Below are 18,102 nucleotides of genomic sequence, written 5' to 3' on the forward strand. Positions count from 1 at the left end.
ATGTCCTCATCACATAATGGCATAACATCATCTCATAATGGCATGTCCGCATCACATAATGATATCATACATTATAAGACAGCTATGGCTTTCCATACAGGTTCTTAGGGATTAACTTTAATGTGATATATTAGAATTACAATGAAATTTGCAATGTTGTATTTTCGGAGTAATTTTTGCCAGATTTTTGTAAAACAATTGTTTCTCAAAACTACTCATCTGATAGCTTTGGTATTTGGTATGCAGGTTCCAAGGGATTAACTATATGTGATGTATTGATACTGTAATGAAATTTGCAAATTACTTTTTATTGGAGAAATTTTGCCATTTTTGGTCAAAATATTTTTTTCTAAAAAACTACTTGTCTGACAGCTTGGATATTTGGTATGTAGGTTTCTAGGGATAAACTATGTCTGATATATTGGAATTACGATGAAATCTGTGATTTTGTATTATGGGGAGCTTTTTTGCCATTTTTTGTAAAAAAAAATTCTTTCTCTGAAAGTGCACATCTGATAACTTGGACATTTGCTATGCAGGTTCCTCTAGGGATTACTTCAATGTGATATATTGACATTACAATGAAATCTGGAGTTTTGTATTTTGGGGGCAATTTTTGCCTTTATTTTTTAAAAGCGTTTCTCAAAAACAACTTGTCTGATTGCTTTAATATCAGGGTGTAGGCTGCTCATGTTATAGTTTAATATTCGGTTTACAGGTTCCTAATGATTAACTAAATGTGATCTATTGAAACTATGATAAAATCTGCAAATTTGTTTTTTTGGTGCAATTTTTGCTATTTTTGTTCAAAAAAAAATACTTGTCTGATAGCTTGCAAATTTGGTATGCAGGTTCATAGGGTTTATCTTTCTGTGATATATTGAAATTACAATGAAATCTTCATTTCGCAGCTATTTTTGCTACTTTTCGTCATCCCATCCTGAAATGAGCTATCAAACATTGCCACCTTCATCAACACATGTGTCACAAATAGTTATTCTCTATGTAAGGGACGATTAAGAATTTACTTCCAGGGGGGGTGGAGAATTTTCAGGGGGCCACCCATTTTTCCCAAGAAAATTTAGGGGGGGGCAGACAAAAATACCACAATCTTTTAGGGGGGGCCAAGGAAAAAAATCATCAATTCAATATTTGCCCAGAATTTCTGATCTCTACAAAAGAGGACCATAGATGCTACCTGGGTGACAGATAAACTCAACGTGTTTAGTTAAACTCCTTTAGCTGCCAAATTCGGTAATATTCACAGTGGTTTGTTTTATGCATCTACTGCAGTATCTTGTTCTCCTCCCTGAAGCGTCATGAAATGTCCAGTATTTAGCATGTTGTTGAAAAGAGATCTCGAATCAAGTCCAGGCTAGAATTCATTAATCAACAATAACAATGGTCATTTATGTTCACACTGGTATGTTGCTAAATACAGCATTGGGTGTTCTATGTAGTGATAGAATAACAAACAAATGCTGATACACAGAGATGAACATTGAACAAATGCTAAAAATTACAGCAAATATTCAGCATCATCAGGTTGGGTTTACCTTGTAGCTTGTAAAGCAGTGTAAAGTTGCATGATAAAGAAGTGTTAATTTGTGCAAATGTATGCAAATCACCCGATTTCTTGGCTTCTTTTGCCTCCCAATTTCAAAATTTCCGAAGAATATAACTCCACTCCGACTGGGTCAAATTTTCTGAAATTTCACATTGTTTGTAAATGCTATATAACAAAACGACTATCAATTGGTTTTGTTTGGCAATAAAGCTCTTACATTTTTAAAAAGAGGCATTTTGAATAAGAGGCATTTTAATTTTGCTGATCATGATTTTAATCAATTATTAGAGTGTCAGTCTTTAAACCCCTACAATTTTAAAATGAGGATGGATAATGCCAAATAAAATAGTCGTTTTATTCTACATATACTCTCCTTTCAAGTGAAATATTACATTTCAGAAAATACTGTCTAGTTTTTGACTTAAATTAATTTTATCATTAATACCAAAATTGAGGTTTTTTACCCCAAATATACTACCACTTCATCCTTTGAGTTACTACTGCTACCATACTAAACTTTAGAGTCTCTGCTTTTTGAAAATATATGGTATGAGGGGGTTTCCTTGTCATCTTTGATGAGAAATATTGCTTTGAAAAAAACTGTGTTGGCAACATGCAGCTCCACCTTAATTCAAAACTTACTACTCTGCCACTTCTTAAAGTAACATGGTCACGTTGGTTCTCTGGGATTTCGTCAGTTCAGTGTCTGTGTCACTATTATATTCAGAACCAACACCATCATCATCACTCTCAATGACTCCATTGACAGAGATTTCCAATTCAGAGTCACTGCTATCTGACTCTGACTCATCTGTGACATAAGTTGTTACATCTTTCCCTGACAGTTTTCTTAAATTGAATGAAGGTTGTGCATGTATATGTGCGGTTATAATTTGAACTTTTTCAGCTTTCAATTTTTTTGTTTTGGTAATTTATGTTTATCAAGGTATTTATCTAATTCTTTTACGTTTAAATTTGAAGGTTCCCACTCAAGAGCAACTTTAACCAGTCATAGTCCTCGTATTTTTTATCCTCTCTTCTTTTCTGCTCCGTTTTCTATGTTTCATTCTCATCAATTTTACCCTTTCTAAATTTTTAAATGTTCTACTTAACTTTTTACAGTGCTTACATCTACTATAAACTTTTTTGAAAATAAATTTATGGCCGTCTCATCTTCAAGTTGCTTTTCAGCGAATAGTTTTTTAATGTTGAAAATAAAAATATTATGTATTACTGTCAAAAATATATGGTGAAAAATTTACAAAAGGGTTGATTTTCCAATAATCCTGTATGTGCATCCAGAAGATCATGTGGCTCTGCATCAATGCTATGGTGTCGGATTGTTGAAATATTGTGTACACAAGAAATTTGCTGTAGTCCAAGAAGTGATCTCAGTGTGTATGAGGCTAGGAGAAATATGGATAGGCTTACACATTGTGTATTGATGCTAATACTTTTGTGTCCCATTCATTCTGATACAGTATGTATAATCAAAGATTTCTCAGTGGCGGCTGGCAGAAAAGGCAAAAAAACAAATTAACATGTATTGTTTCATGTCATCTGAAAACATGCGCATCATGACTATTTTAAGATTAAAGTTTGTTAAAAAAATTTGAAATATGAATGCTCTGTCAATTTTGAAAAATACTGCTGACAAAATGTGAACTTTGACTTACACAGGGTTATCTGCATTTTAATATGAACATTGGATTGTTAATGGAATGAGCAGAATAACATGTGAATTCATGTTTTGATAAGGTGTTTTGTTCAAGAAATGATCTAAAATATTCCTCAGCATTGTTGCTTTCCGTGGCAGCTACTTGGTTTTATGACAACCAAATTAGAAACAAAGTGTGCAATAATACTTGTTTTATTGTAATTTAAATGGGGCGGGTTCGAGGCTGTGCTGGATATCGTGGGAACGAGGCTACCCTTGAGTATTCATTGTTAGCTTTGACCCTCGAGCGTTCGCACGTACATAGTACTTTGTCCACAAGCTATTGTTCCCGCCAACCAACCATTCATAACTTACAACAATGGGAGACACCGAACAAACTTTCCAAGCATGGTGCGAGGCAGCAGGCCTTACGGAAGACACATTCAGGATACTAACGGCACAGGCCATCCCATCGAAGGACGTACTCAAACGCCTCAGCGACGAAGACATCATCGCTCTTGAATTGCCTATCGGTCAACGCAGTATGCTCCGCCACGCACGGACCAACTTACGCGAAAACCAAGCTCCTTTGGATCCCCAGCAACAGGCAATTCCAGACCAACCTGCAAGTGCGGCGGCGACAGCAGAGGTGGACTACGAAGTCCCTGGCCAAAAATAGCGACTTGAACGCCCTTCTCGAAGAGCTAGGCGACAGCGCGCTCAAGGACATCATATCAGACCAACACATCAAGCGTACCAACGACCAGAGTTCTGTGAAAGGTGAGCGCAAACCGTTACTCATTCCGGACTTTATTACCACCAAAAACGGTTCGCTCGATGCAACTGACGAGGCCGAACTCGCGGCCGACGGGGACATGAAACTAATAATGCGAACATCCAAGCAGAGACCAAAACCGGGCCAAGTTTCCCTCCCTCAGTGGATATCGGCCAACGCCCGCATCTTAAAGACATTAATTAACCGCGGTATGTCTCCGAAGGACACATTAGCCTACCTCGACCATACAATCAACATCGGCGATTACGCGCAATCCTTCACATCCGCATCAGTTCTGCGATATGACCACGAGTATCGAAAAAGCAAGCGGCGGACTCACTCGCATGGGGCTCTGTCGACCTGCACCTCTCATTATATCATCTCGATAAAAGAGACACTACTCAGACAAAAGGAAACGTTTCCAAGAAACCAACAAAAGGCCGGCATTACGACTCCAATGGCAAGGAGATCTGTTTCGACTTCCAAAATCAAACCGGCTGCCAACGGTCATCCTGTCGCTACGCGCATGTGTGCATCGAGGAGGGCTGTCACAAAGACCACCCACAGTATCGCCACAAAGCATTCCGGAACAACAACTCCATCAGCCAAGCATAGCATAAGGTGGCTAGCCCTCTGACTGACTGCCTGACAACATGGGAAAATGAACTACAGAACGATATTGACCGCGACTTCCTTCTGCACGGCATTACCTATGGCTTCAATATCATCGACCCTGGCACACCCCTCCATAAAGTCGAAAGGTCCAACTATGCCTCCTGCACCGATCCGGCTTATCGCGACGCGGTCGAGCGCCAGATCGCCCACGAAATCGCCGCCGGTAACTACAGAATTACCGCTAATCAACCGCGAATCGTTAGCAGCTTAGGCGCCATACCTAAGAAAGACTCAAATAAAGTTCGACTCATCCACGACTGCAGCCAGCCCGTCGATAAAAGCGTGAACTCATACGCGTCGACCACTCCCTTCAAATACGAAACGATAGATAACGCCGTCTCAGCGTGCAAACCGGGCGCCTTTCTAGCCAAAGTTGACTTAAAATCCGCTTACCGCCATGTACCCATAAGCGCAGACTCTCAGCGTGCTACCGGTCTCCGTTACCGCTTCGCAGGGAATCAATCATGGACCTACATGGTTGACACGAGACTGCCCTTCGGGGCAGCAAAAAGCCCTGAAATTTTCACTCGCATTACCAGGAGTATCACTAGAATGATGCGCAGAAAAGGGTACCACGTGGTGATAGTGTACCTCGACGATTTCCTAATAATTGCGGACTCCAAACTGGAATGCGAGCAAACATTCCAAGCGTTACTACAACTGCTACAACAACTCGGCTTCACTATTAACTGGGAGAAAGTGATCGCACCCACCCAATGCCTCACGTTCCTCGGCATTGAAATAAATACGCACAACCGGACATTGTCCTTAGACAGCAGCAAACTGCAGGACCTCAGCAATCTCCTTACATGCTGGCTGCCCAAACGGCGGGCAACCAAACGCGAGCTTCAACAACTAGTCGGCAAACTCAACTGGGCAGCACGCGTTATCCGCGGCGGTCGCACATTTCTGCGACGTCTCATCGATTTGACCAACTCTGTTTCACGTCAATCACACCACATACGCCTAAACAAGCAAGCGCGAGCCGACATCAGCTGGTGGGCAAATCTGAGCAAAACGTTCAATGGTACGGCATTCTTCATCGAGGAAACACCGTTGCCCCAACAGATCTTCACCACCGACGCGTGCTCTACGGCAGGAGCGGGCATTTACGCGAACGACTGGTTTTATACGCGATGGTCCACGGACCACCCCACAATTGCAGACGCACATATCAACTTGCAAGAACTCTACACAATACTACTCGCTTGCAAGCGGTGGCATCACTTCTGGGACCAGCGCCACATCGTAGTATATACGGACAATACTACCACGATGTATATGATCAACTCCGGCACGTCCCGCAATACTACAGCCATGACCTGGCTGCGCGAACTTTTCTGGCTTTCGGCCCTTTCGAATTTCTATATTACAGCAAGATACGTCAACACGAGAGATAATCTTGCGGACTCACTATCGCGCTTACACGAAGTTAAACATTACTTCAAGGCCGTGGACATTCTCCACACTCGTGCACTGCACCCATTACGCAACTGGCATTATCATATGACCAATGATTCCTACTCTCTGTTACTACAGGGCCTCTACACCAACGCCAACTCCTGGAACTGGACGGCGACCTCTCAAAATACAAACAAGCAGCGTATGCAGAGTCAACAAACGCACATACAACTCCCAACGCATGGCCTACTTCCGGTTCTGCCTCTACTTCGGTCTCCGCCCAGTGCCGTGCACTCAGCTTACAGTCTGCCGGTACGCAGTTTTTCTCGCGAGAACACTCAAACCTTCGAGCATCCCAGGCTACCTAAATATCATTCGACTCCTCCACGCCGAGGCGGCTACCCCAACCCCCTAGAAAACCTGGCTACTAACTGTTCTTCGACGAGGCATCACCCGGACCCACGGGAAACCACCTGCGCAAAAGCTGCCCATCACACCGTGCATACTTCAGGCAATCTACGCCAAGCTCGACCTCTCCATACCATTCAACGCTACATTTTGGTGCGCCTGCCTCCTCGCATTCTTCACATTTGCCAGGAAATCGACGTTGCTCCTCCAAACACAAACGTTGCCGGATTCCAACAAATACCTACGTAGAGACGACATTGCCATACTCGGAACGTCCGCGATCCTCACGATCAGACACACCAAAACAATCCAGTGCGGTCAGCGCTTACTCGAACTACCTCTCCCTCTCATCGAGAACTCTCCTCTTTGTCCAATTCGAGCACTCGTTAACATGATACGGCTCTCCCCTACACACCAAGCCAGAGACCATCTGTTCAACTATATGCCGTCGAAAACCACTGCAACCACCCCCCTGGTCCTAACGCATGCGAAATTCACTAGAACACTCAAACTCATTCTTACTGACTGCGGCTTTAAGCCGGCCGACTACTCCGGTCACTCATTCCGCCGTGGCGGAGCCACGTTTGCCCTTAATTTGGGAATTCCCCCCTTATTAATCAAGCTACAAGGCGATTGGAAATCCAATGCGTTCGAACGCTACACAGTTCTGTCCCATGAAACAAAGTGCAAAGTCACAAAATCCATGGCCCTCGCATTATGTACTCAGGAGGAGGGCTAGCGCCCACCACCAGTGTTGGGGTAATCTTGGCGGACTTTGGCTTGCAGCCTGTCAACTTGTATTAAAGTAGTTGACCTTGATCCCCCAACACTGTGTGTCTGTCTCTTATTATTGTTATTATTACTTTGTTATTGTTGTTGTTTAGTGCTAGAGTAGCCAACAGTTAAGTGTGCAATAATACTTGTTTTATTGTAATTTAAATGGGGCGGGTTCGAGGCTGTGCTGGATATCGTGGGAACGAGGCTACCCTTGAGTATTCATTGTTAGCTTTGACCCTCGAGCGTTCCCCCACCCTCCCACCCAATCTTAAACTAGCGTACGAATTTTTCTTCCTCCACTACACTACCTTCTTATACTTCTACCTTGCTCTGTAATTCGTCCGACCCGAGTGGCGGACTTTGGCTTGCAGCCTGTCAACTTGTATTAAAGTAGTTGACCTTGATCCCCCAACACTGTGTGTCTGTCTCTTATTATTGTTATTATTACTTTGTTATTGTTGTTGTTTAGTGCTAGAGTAGCCAACAGTTAAGAGAAAATTAAAAACAAGTTGGCTTTCACCAATTTTAATTCCTAATGTTTAAAACTTTCACCGTGAGTCTGCATTCAGCATCATCAAATGAAAATGTATGCTGAACTTGTGCATGTACATGTACATCTTACTTTCCAGAAATATCTGGATATCTGCAAATGATGTACAATTAAACTTCTAGATATATATCACTTTGCCAATTATCTGCTCCTCTGATTTCCTGTTCACCATTTCTAACTGACATCTTTGCTTGTCTTTGTGTGCATCATATGTATCAGTGAGACATAACGAAAAACGTATTCATATTTAGTAATTAACTTTTCTTCAGAAATTTAAAACCAGATATGTTTATTGCTACCCTTTCCAAAAGTGTGCCACTTGCAGTCCCTGCAAATCATTCTTTTTATAGTCACATAACCCTGAAATGATTTGTTATATCATCGATTAAATGTCCACTACAGTTCCTGCAACTTGTTAGACTGGATATGTCTATAGTGTATAAGCATGCATGTATATATTAGGGGGGGCCATGGAAAAAAACACGAAAGATGAGGGGGGGGCCATAGATTTTTTCTATAATTTACTAGGGGGGCCATGGAAAAAAATCACCCAGAAAATAGAAAATCCTCCACCCTCCCCCTGGAAGTAAATTCTGAATCGTCCCTAACACAACAGAGATCTTACGACTGTTAGGTCGCTTGTTTCACTAAATTCAAAAGGGTGAATCAAACTGCCTAACACTTTTAGTGTTGAGGTATGGACTTGGAGACTATTTTTAAAGACGTAAAATCTATTGCGGTAATCTGATGCAACCATTGCGGAAGAATGTATGAAAGCCCATCATGTCTTCAAATCAAATCTTATGAGATACTGACTTTTTAGCTCTGCTATAAGTGACAAATCATTTAGAAATGTGTGTATTTGTATATGGGGCAATATTTTGTGTTTATGATCAAAAAATCATCATCACTAAAACCGATTGTCCAAAATTTGTTATACGGTTTGCTCAGGGTGATCTTAGTCAGTTTGGTTCAAAATTGTAGTAAAATTTGAAAATTTACATTGGGGCAATTTTTACTGATTTTGGTCAAAAAATCTTCTCTGACATACCTTTTTCGATTGCTTTGATACTTGGTGTTAAGGTTCCTTAGATTGTCCTCAGTAAATTTTGTTCAAATCATGCTGCAATTTTCCTATTCTTATTTTTTGACGTTTTTTTCCGTTTTTCTGTAAAAAAATCTTAAGGTTCCAAGGAAGAAATTTACCTTTTTAATCTAACGATTCTCTGGTGGTTAATAAGCTCAGAACCCCAATAAATTATAATTTCCTGACAGCCTAGATATAGGGAAACGTTTTGGTAACCACTGTATCACCATTGTTACATAACTATCACGTGACAGGTAATTTGGATAACCTTTAAAAAATTGGTTTTTCCAATGTTTTGTCCCAATAGCCTACTTCAAAATATCTGACTCAAACTTTCTGGAATGCAAGCTGTCACAACGCTCTTCTATCGTCCTTAGTTTTTTTGGAGTACAATTTTAAAGAAATCAACTTGGGTTAAACTCACCACTCTAGAAGTTTTTCTGGCATAAAAATTGTTTTAGGAGGTTTAAAAAATTCTGAGACACACTTTGGAAGATCCTTAAGACAGCTTGAGCTCACACATATTTCAGCCACATATCTCAAAGCATTGAAACAAAACACTGGGGAAACCGATTTTTGAAAGCTTATGCAAATTACCTGTCACGTGATAGTTATGTAAACAATGGTAACTATGGTAACCAAAATGTTCTCCTATATCTAGGCTTTCTGAAAATATAATTTACAGGGGGTGTGAGCTTATTAAGTACTAGAGAATTGTTATCTTAAAAAGGTAAATTTCTTGTTTTGGAATCTTAAATTGCTCATCAGACTACTTTGAAATTTGATGTGAAGGTTGGTGTGGATGATCAATATCAGTTTTGTACAAATTGTGAAAAAATCTGCAAAACTGTATTTATCAAGTAATTTTTGCTGTTTTTGTTTACAAAAATCCAAAATTCATCTAAGTTCTTAGAATCCCATTGTCCTATTGCTTTTGTGTACAAGTTTGTAGGGATGACCTGATTCAGATTTGTTGAAATTATTTCAAATCTTGACACATATTTTGAGTATTTTTGCTGGTTTTGGTCATTCAAATGATATGTTTGTCTGGGCAGTTGGCTATACATGCTACATTATTCTTGCACAGATTAATGATCAATAGTACCACTATGCAATATTACATCCCATAATGTACAGGATAAACTGAATGCAACACATATCACAAGATGTATAAATTATGGCTAAATATCTGGTTTCATAGAGTTCATCTGATTTCTAACACATGATGTTTTTGTCTATCACAGCAGACAATTTATCCTGTACATTATGGGATGTAATATTACATAGTGGTACTATTGATCATAAATCTCTGCAAGAATAATGTAGCATGTAACAATAGCTTGCTTTAGTCATACTTCTAATCACAAGTATATTAATCGATGCATTACACATTCTCTATTTCCAATAGGAGGTTCCAGATGCTGACATTGAAGTTTATTTCAAGAGCAGGGAACTTGAATCGCCGAATCGTGTCGTCTTTCTTGAAGATATGAAACTCAAACGCATTTTGTAAAAGCTGACAGTAAGGTTATTGACTGTCAATGTGAGAGTGTTCAGTATAGCAATCACAGTGCCAGCAGGTTTATGAACAATGGGACCTTTGATTATGTTTGCTTCTATACAACATGTTTCCATGCATTCCATTTAGCACACTGTATCCAGTCTTTTTTTTTGGAAACTATGTCCTATGACATAATTTTGAAGGTAATTGTTAGTGTGATAAACACTTTTGATAAACATGTTTATATGTTTTTTGAATAAACATGTTTAGGTCATAAACACTTATATGTGTTTAAAAAGTGTAACAACCCAATAAACATGTAAGTCTGTTTAGTTGTTAAACGCGTTGACACGTTTATTAATAAAAACACCAGTGTTTAAATCCTAAATATGTGTGTTTATTAATTAAACATTTCAAGTGTTTACTATATCTTAAACACCTTAACGTGTTTACTAAGTGTAACAGATAAGTGTTTATTTATGTGTTTAGAAGTTAAACACTTGGATTTACAGTGCAGGCCGATGGAAAACTGACATTGCCAGGCACAGATGCAAAGTTGCCCTGCTTAGGTGCGCTAGTCTAGGAAGGAATAAGCAGTCTGTGTCGTTTCTTGAAGGTGTTACATTCTGCAGCATGGAAAGATACAATGTTGTGCTACGTCTGCTTATAGTTATCTGGGGTTTCAAACTTTGATTACATCAGATGTGTGAAAGGAACATTTCAATTTGTAGAGACTTCTAGCAATCTGCCTAAACTGGGATGCGAGGTAAATGGCCTGGTAATTATGAGTAGTCTGTAGTGTGCAAGGGTTTCCAAGTGAAACTGCTAGAAATTTGGCATCAGATGAAAGAGGTAATTATACCGTCAAATTATGTTATCAATGTGATTTTACAAGTAGCATTCAAAAAATGTCATTTTTAGTGAGTTTACCCTTGTAAATATAAGATTTGATCAGTTGCAACAATTACTGTTTCGTTTCTTGTCAAATTGCAATAAATTTTAGTCTGAGATTAATTGTAATACTTTGTCTGTTGTTTTTTATGTAGTCTGCAGGATTTCTAACCACTACAGCTGTTGTCTGTGTTTCAGATGTGGTACAATCCTACTTAATGTGGCTTCATCACATAGAGGACCCAATAGGCTATGCCATTTGATGATATCCTACCCTGTATTTGCAAAAGTTGATGAAATCCAATTTGAATTCGAAGGATGGTCAGAAATAATTATTCACCCCCACCACCGAAATGATTCATATTGAACTGGTTTGTGAGGAAGCCATACAATAGCCCTTGAGTGGCATGCCTGCAAGCCAGCTTATAATGGCTTGTTGGTAAACTAGAGGAATTCTCAAAGTGGCTTCCCTGTAAACCAGAATTAGTAAAAATTGGTTTGTCTGTAAGCCACATTGCACTAATATTGGCTCATCTTCACACCAGATGGAACCAGAATTGGCTTACTGTTGAGCCAGAGAAGTGTGGTATGGGTTTGTAAATAAGCCATTATTTTGATATCAGCAAGCCATGTTCATATGATAGTGGATTGCCTGTAAACCACTGTTCAGTACAGACTGGCTTGCTGGCAAGCTGAAGTAATCTATGCTGGCATGTATATATGCCGTATCAAAAAACAAAACTGGCATGCACAGAAACCAGACATGGCATGCCAGAAAGCCAAATATAAGCCAAAATCATAACTCGAAACAATCCGTTTACTGACAAACAAGCCGGTTTATGTTTGGCTTGAATATCTGGCTGGCAAAGCAGAAAAATTTGCAGTGTAGGTAAGCATGTTAAAAAAATGCGGGAAAACCACACAGCACATCCGCTAGTGATAATGACCCAAGCATTTGGAAAGAGAGTGATTTACCTAATAATATGAATATAATATGCTTAGCTGGAATCCGGCAATCTGATTGGCTGGAGCCGGGTTTATATTCTCAACAAGAAGACCTGCGCGCCGCGTAACATTTTTGAGCTCGCGCAAATTTCGAAGGCCAACTTGAGAGCTCGACGCGCCATAATGTCGAACAAGTCTATGGCTTCAGATTGATTTTTATTGTTAAATTTTAGTCTAGTGCAGCTTGTTGACGAACAAACAAATGAAGAGTTTCTGTAAGGAGCGGAGGCTATGTAACAACAACATGAGTTTTTAAAGTTTTTGAGCGTTTTTTTAATTCTTCAAGTTCGATGTCTAATCGCGATATCGATGCGTTGCGTAACCGTATTTTATGAATTCAACTGTGCACGCGCGCGCGTTCTGAAACGTTCTTTTTTAGAGTTTGTATGAGGCTGGGCGCTCCTGAACTCTCGTTCCAACTTCGGCCCTAAATAACGAAATTGCCCACTTGTTTTTAACTTTAGCATATTATAATGAGGTTATAAACGGTGCGCTCGGGTATTTGGTTGCGGATATAAGACCTCTGGGGTGAAAATTAGCATATTTGGGTGATATAATCACCTCGCTACGCTCGGTGATTATTTCCCGCCAAATATGCTAATTTTCACCCCAGAGGTCTTATATCCGCAACAAATACCCTCGCTTGCCGTTTATAACCTCTACATGATTTAGATAATAATGGTCAGAAATTGTCATGTATATTATCGTGTATAGCTAAAAAGCTTGCCCTTAAATGGGTGTGACTAAGGAAAGCAAGGGTAAGACGACACACAGTGTTCTTTTACACTTCAGTGAGAGACTTTGGAGTATAAGTATTAAATAACTTTGAAAGGTATATAAGAACTTGCATTTAATGGTATTTCTTGTCATGTGTATGAGTGGCGTGATCTCAAATTGCATCGTGTGATACTCACGGATGATATGGGTGGTGAACAGCTCAAGTAAAATCTTGTATCGCAACTGTCCCCATATTCAATCTGGGTTTACTGAGGAATAACTTCAACCTGCCTGTTGCGGACAGTAATCGTTCGTTGTCCATATATACTTAAAGTATATGATATACTTAAAGTTTGAAGACCAAATAAATTAGCAAATACGAGGAAAAGCCAGAAGCATTTTCCTCCGTAAATGGTGTAATACACGTGAATGATGATAAAAACTTGTTTTGATCCAGACATTCACTGATATGCCCTGACATGAAAAATTGCAGCGCAACGGCTGGCTATACTCTATGATTGAATGGCTTAGGGAAATAGTTGGCAAGCGTTTATGTTCATGATCCTTCTACAATTTTGCAAATTGCAACAGAAGTTAAAATATGACTAACTTAATGTCGCGATACCATTTTGTGAAGCCACTTCGAAGGCTTGTTTTTGGCACAGTGTAGTGACATCGTTCAAGATCTGATAGACATGCACCGTTTCACTCTTTGTGTTCGCTGTCCGCGCTGGGAATACTCTGGAAAACTTAATTATTGCTGCGAGGAAGCAACCCGCAAATTAACACGTACACGACGAACGTCTTTTCGATGAACAAGTTGACTTATTTTATTACTAACGGAGCTAAACTATTACAAAGACACAAGCTGCTATTTACCTTAAAAGGGGCTGGGCTGACCTTCGTTGAACTTCCGAGTCAAAGGTCTTGAGTGCACACCGAGTTTATAATTTTACCCCTATTTATAGATTTTGGGCGGATCATGTCCATGTTTGCCAAAAGTTAACCCTAAAAGAAAACACTCTTTGCTACAATTTACCTAGATTTTGGAACTTTGGCAGTGAACGACAAAATCTGTCAAATTTGGCCGCGGGACCTGTATAGAAATTTGCATAAAGGCTAAGTCGATGACGTAATGTTGTAAGCCTCACGCATGCTCAAACTGGTCGACCGTCACACACATATACCTAGGCTTTTCTGGGAAGATTTGAAAACAGGCGAAAGGAATACCTATGCGCACACAAGGATAAAAGTACAGAATCTATTCATTAGGCCGCGTCCTTAGTATTTGCATGTAAATACTAAAAAACAATGTTTACTCTGCAGACTATATTATGGGATCCACCAAAATGGAATACCTCACTACCTTTGTGTAAATAGTAGTTTTGTCCGCGTATGTAGATTCCATTTCAATTTTCCCTTCGACCAATCGTATTGCTCCGTAAATAAAGTAACCAAAATTGGGACTCTGTCAAAGTTTACGAAATTTAAACTTTGAACTTTTACACAAAATATCTTAGGAATTTCAAGAGGATCAAGGCGCCATTTATCTCGTTGTATTTATTTTTTATAGAGCGCATGTTAAGTCTTGCCGGAGTAAAAGTCTTGCCAGAGAAAAGCACATTATGATGTATTTTTCGGTCACAAAAATGTAGGTAATGGTCAGTCAAAGTCATCGAAATGCATGCATTATGGCGTCCGAATAAAAAACGAAAAATATAATTCCAAATTCGAACTGATTTATGTCCAATGGTTAATATCACCTCAGCAAAACATGCATACCACGAATGAGTGAAATAATATCTCACGTTCCTTTGATCTTATATAGCACTTACTCGGTAGACGACACAAAGGGGCAACATAAAGACCTTTTTCTCTGATTTATCGCTAAAAAAGTTTGATTAGTTAAGTGTATACGACTTTCAAAGGAAAAGCAAGTACTATATTGTTAACGCAATCACATATGCGAGACCAAGGGATAGAGGACAACAGCTTTAACTTTGACCGATATAGCTCGCAAAAAGAACTGAAAATTTCAGATATCTTTAATGAAGAATTAGGACAAAGCTCGACGTATTCAGAAGACACTATGCAATTTCTCCTGTTTTCAGATCATTTATCAAGGCGTACACTTAAAAGCAAAGTACACGTTCAAACTGAGGTTTGTCTGTCATGGAAAGGCAGAGACTCCTATTGACTAGTATCCATGATATTTCTTTTTAAATACTTGCCAGTGTACATGGATTCGAAAATTGGTAAGGTTCGACTCAAGCTACAATCTATATTTGACTAGTACGAGGTTCAACCTACTAGTGATACGGAAGTCCAAGAGTTCCCGGGCCGGACTCACGCTACGGGCCTATTCAAAAGCGCTTCAAAATCAAGCCTGTAGTGCTAGAGCCAAAGCCTATACAGTAAAGCCTTAGGAAAACGTAAACATTTCTATTTCGGCCTGTTTTCGATCGTAACGTCTGTCGATCGTTCAGCTACTGACACGTTACTTTCAAATACAAACGATGTTAGACGCTTTGCGACTATTCTACAAATGACGACTTGCGAAATACATGTACGTTGTCATTTTACAACAGTTTCTACGGACTATTATTACGACATTAGTCAATGGTGCTGCCACAAATACTAGACATTAGTATTGAATGTAAATGGTACTAAAATGTCGTTCTAACCATACATTACCCGAAAAAGTTTTAATAAGAATGCCTCATACGCTGAAACTTAAGTAAAATATGGAAATTACTTTTAAACGGCATATAAGATTCACGGACGAAAAATCATCGACGGGATCAAAATTGTAGAGCAATGCGCTTTTAGTAATAAGATGCATCGTGAATACACCAAACTGTTCCTACATTTATGTATACAACGTCGGAGCGATCGACGCTGTCATTCGGCCACAAATTGCATAGGGTCTCGTCATTTGCTCAGTAGGAGATGAGCACTGAAACTGAGAAAGAGGAAGTCAATAATTTACCCCGAAGACTATGCCGTCAAAAATTGTCTTTATTCTCATACTATGAGTGAAATCCAAGGAAATTAAAATTATAAAAAACAATTTGTGTGAAAAATATCCTAGTAAATAGAATAATATTACTTCGTTATGATTTTGATGAACTACGCTAAAAAGAATCGTACGACACTTTGCTCAACCAATTGTGGATGATCGGCTTCAAGTTCTATCATTTATTAACAAGAAAATGCCATCCAAAAATATATCATCATGGTTAATTTTGTCACTATTTTAAATAATGTAAACGGAAGCATCTCTATAGATAGCTTAAAACTAATTGTTAAAGGTAACATGATCACTGTTTTCGAAGGAAAGAACAATATCGACAATCACAAAACATAAACAATATTCTGTTCACCGTCTTCGGAGAATGGCTGGGGAGAAAACGTCGGGATACAAAACAATGTGGCTCAAGGTTTTCAAAGTTTACACTGTTTGTTTCTTAACGATGGATGTTACATACTGCCGAGTGTTGTGCCTTTTTCCATATACGTATGGACACAGTTAAATGAGATCGAGTCATTTCGTCTAGAAACCTACGAAGTCTTGAAGGATCACCGTGTATATACAGTAAGTGTCGACAGTCATTTGTGCCTTCTCTTTTCTAGTTCTTAGACTCCACGGTAATTGGTATAGTCTCTCGCACATACGGGGTGGGAGTTTGATAATGTGCGAGTCGGGAATATCGAAGGTATGACATCGGCCCACGTCTCAGCCGTGTCCACTGTAACTGCAACGCAAATCGTACGGTATCAGAATACGAACAGAAAACGAAATTGCGGATGTATGGCCTAGCAGTGACCTTCCACTACTGGCCAGTGGCACAGTTACATGCATTATTATTTAGGACTAGTAACGTCATGTACCTCCCATCACAGGCTAGTCGAAATATAAATAAAAATTAATTCTTTCATCTAGGCCATAGTGACGCCCACATGCCACAACAGGCTAGTTGAATACTTCGCCTAAAAGCAATCTGATTAAAATAAGATGTAGAGTACGGCGTAACGTCACTCTACATCTGGTTTGAATCAGATTGGCCTGAAGCAGAGTCCGGCCTGTTGTAAGTTAAAGGAGGGGATCATGAGAACTTTGCGGGAAACCAACAGAAACCATGAGCCTGACAGTGTGTTCCTGCACGTCGATGCAATGCCATATCCGATGTTCATGGCAACGTATGAAGCTGTATCACGGTCGAACCCGTCCTTGAATTCCATGCTCTGCTTAAATAACTGCTGTAATAACGTTAATAGGAAACTTATGCATGGTGGTCTCAGTGGTGAAAATAAGCTTGCCTTCGCGTGTTCCAGAACATTAATTTTAAGTGGTTTGTTTTTCACAGACTATAAGGTACAAAGTCTGTTGAAAATTGCCATCGCTGAGCACAAGACACGTTGCGTTTTTAGAAGAGGATTCACATTGCTTTGCAGGAGTCGAGTACAAGTCACAAAATCGAGTGAAACTGAAAATAAACGGACACTTTTGAAGTCAATGACATTTTAATTTGAAGTTTCTCAAAAGGACAGATAGCAATGTCAACCTTATAAGAATTGGGAAATGGTGCAATAGGAAGCTTCATTAGGTAAGGAGAGGCAGATCTATCACATATATCCCTTCATCTAAACACTTTGCACTAGCAAATTGGCACCAGCAAATAAGCCAGCTGATTTCGAGAAAAAAGCACTCTAGATGCGGATATACTACTCAGCCCCCCCCCCCCCCCCCGCCCGCAGCAAATTAAAACTCCAAGAGAAATTTACCCACCCACTATTTTTCCGGCAGCCCGTTCAGCAGAGGAACAAAATATCCGTACCACCTATTTTGACAACATCGGCTGCCCTTTACTGACAACTGATACGATACGTTAAACTTTAGGGAACAAAATCTCTTGTCACAGACACCTACACTGATCACACTGTACTCTGGTCAACGACACAAAGAACTACCAAAGAAAGCCCCAATAAAAGTACCTATGCAAAAATACCCTAGGGTATCTGTCACGCAAATCCTTGGAACATTGGGAAAGTTGACATCTAACAACATGTGAATATCAAAATGACGTTGAC

At 39.6% G+C, this 18,102-nt stretch overlaps 1 protein-coding gene and 1 long non-coding RNA gene across 3 annotated transcripts in view; both read right to left on the reverse strand.

Moving 5' to 3' along the window:
• LOC139135202 (uncharacterized) overlaps window positions 1-18,102 on the reverse strand; it is a 346,824-nt gene that overhangs the window by 163,048 nt on the left and 165,674 nt on the right. The gene's annotated exons all lie outside the window — the stretch shown is intronic.
• Window positions 1-18,102, reverse strand: part of LOC139133497 (TNF receptor-associated factor 2-like) — a 35,626-nt gene that overhangs the window by 17,309 nt on the left and 215 nt on the right. The gene's annotated exons all lie outside the window — the stretch shown is intronic.

This window comes from Ptychodera flava, chromosome 1, assembly GCF_041260155.1.
Source record: "Ptychodera flava strain L36383 chromosome 1, AS_Pfla_20210202, whole genome shotgun sequence".
Lineage (NCBI taxonomy): Eukaryota > Metazoa > Hemichordata > Enteropneusta > Ptychoderidae > Ptychodera > Ptychodera flava.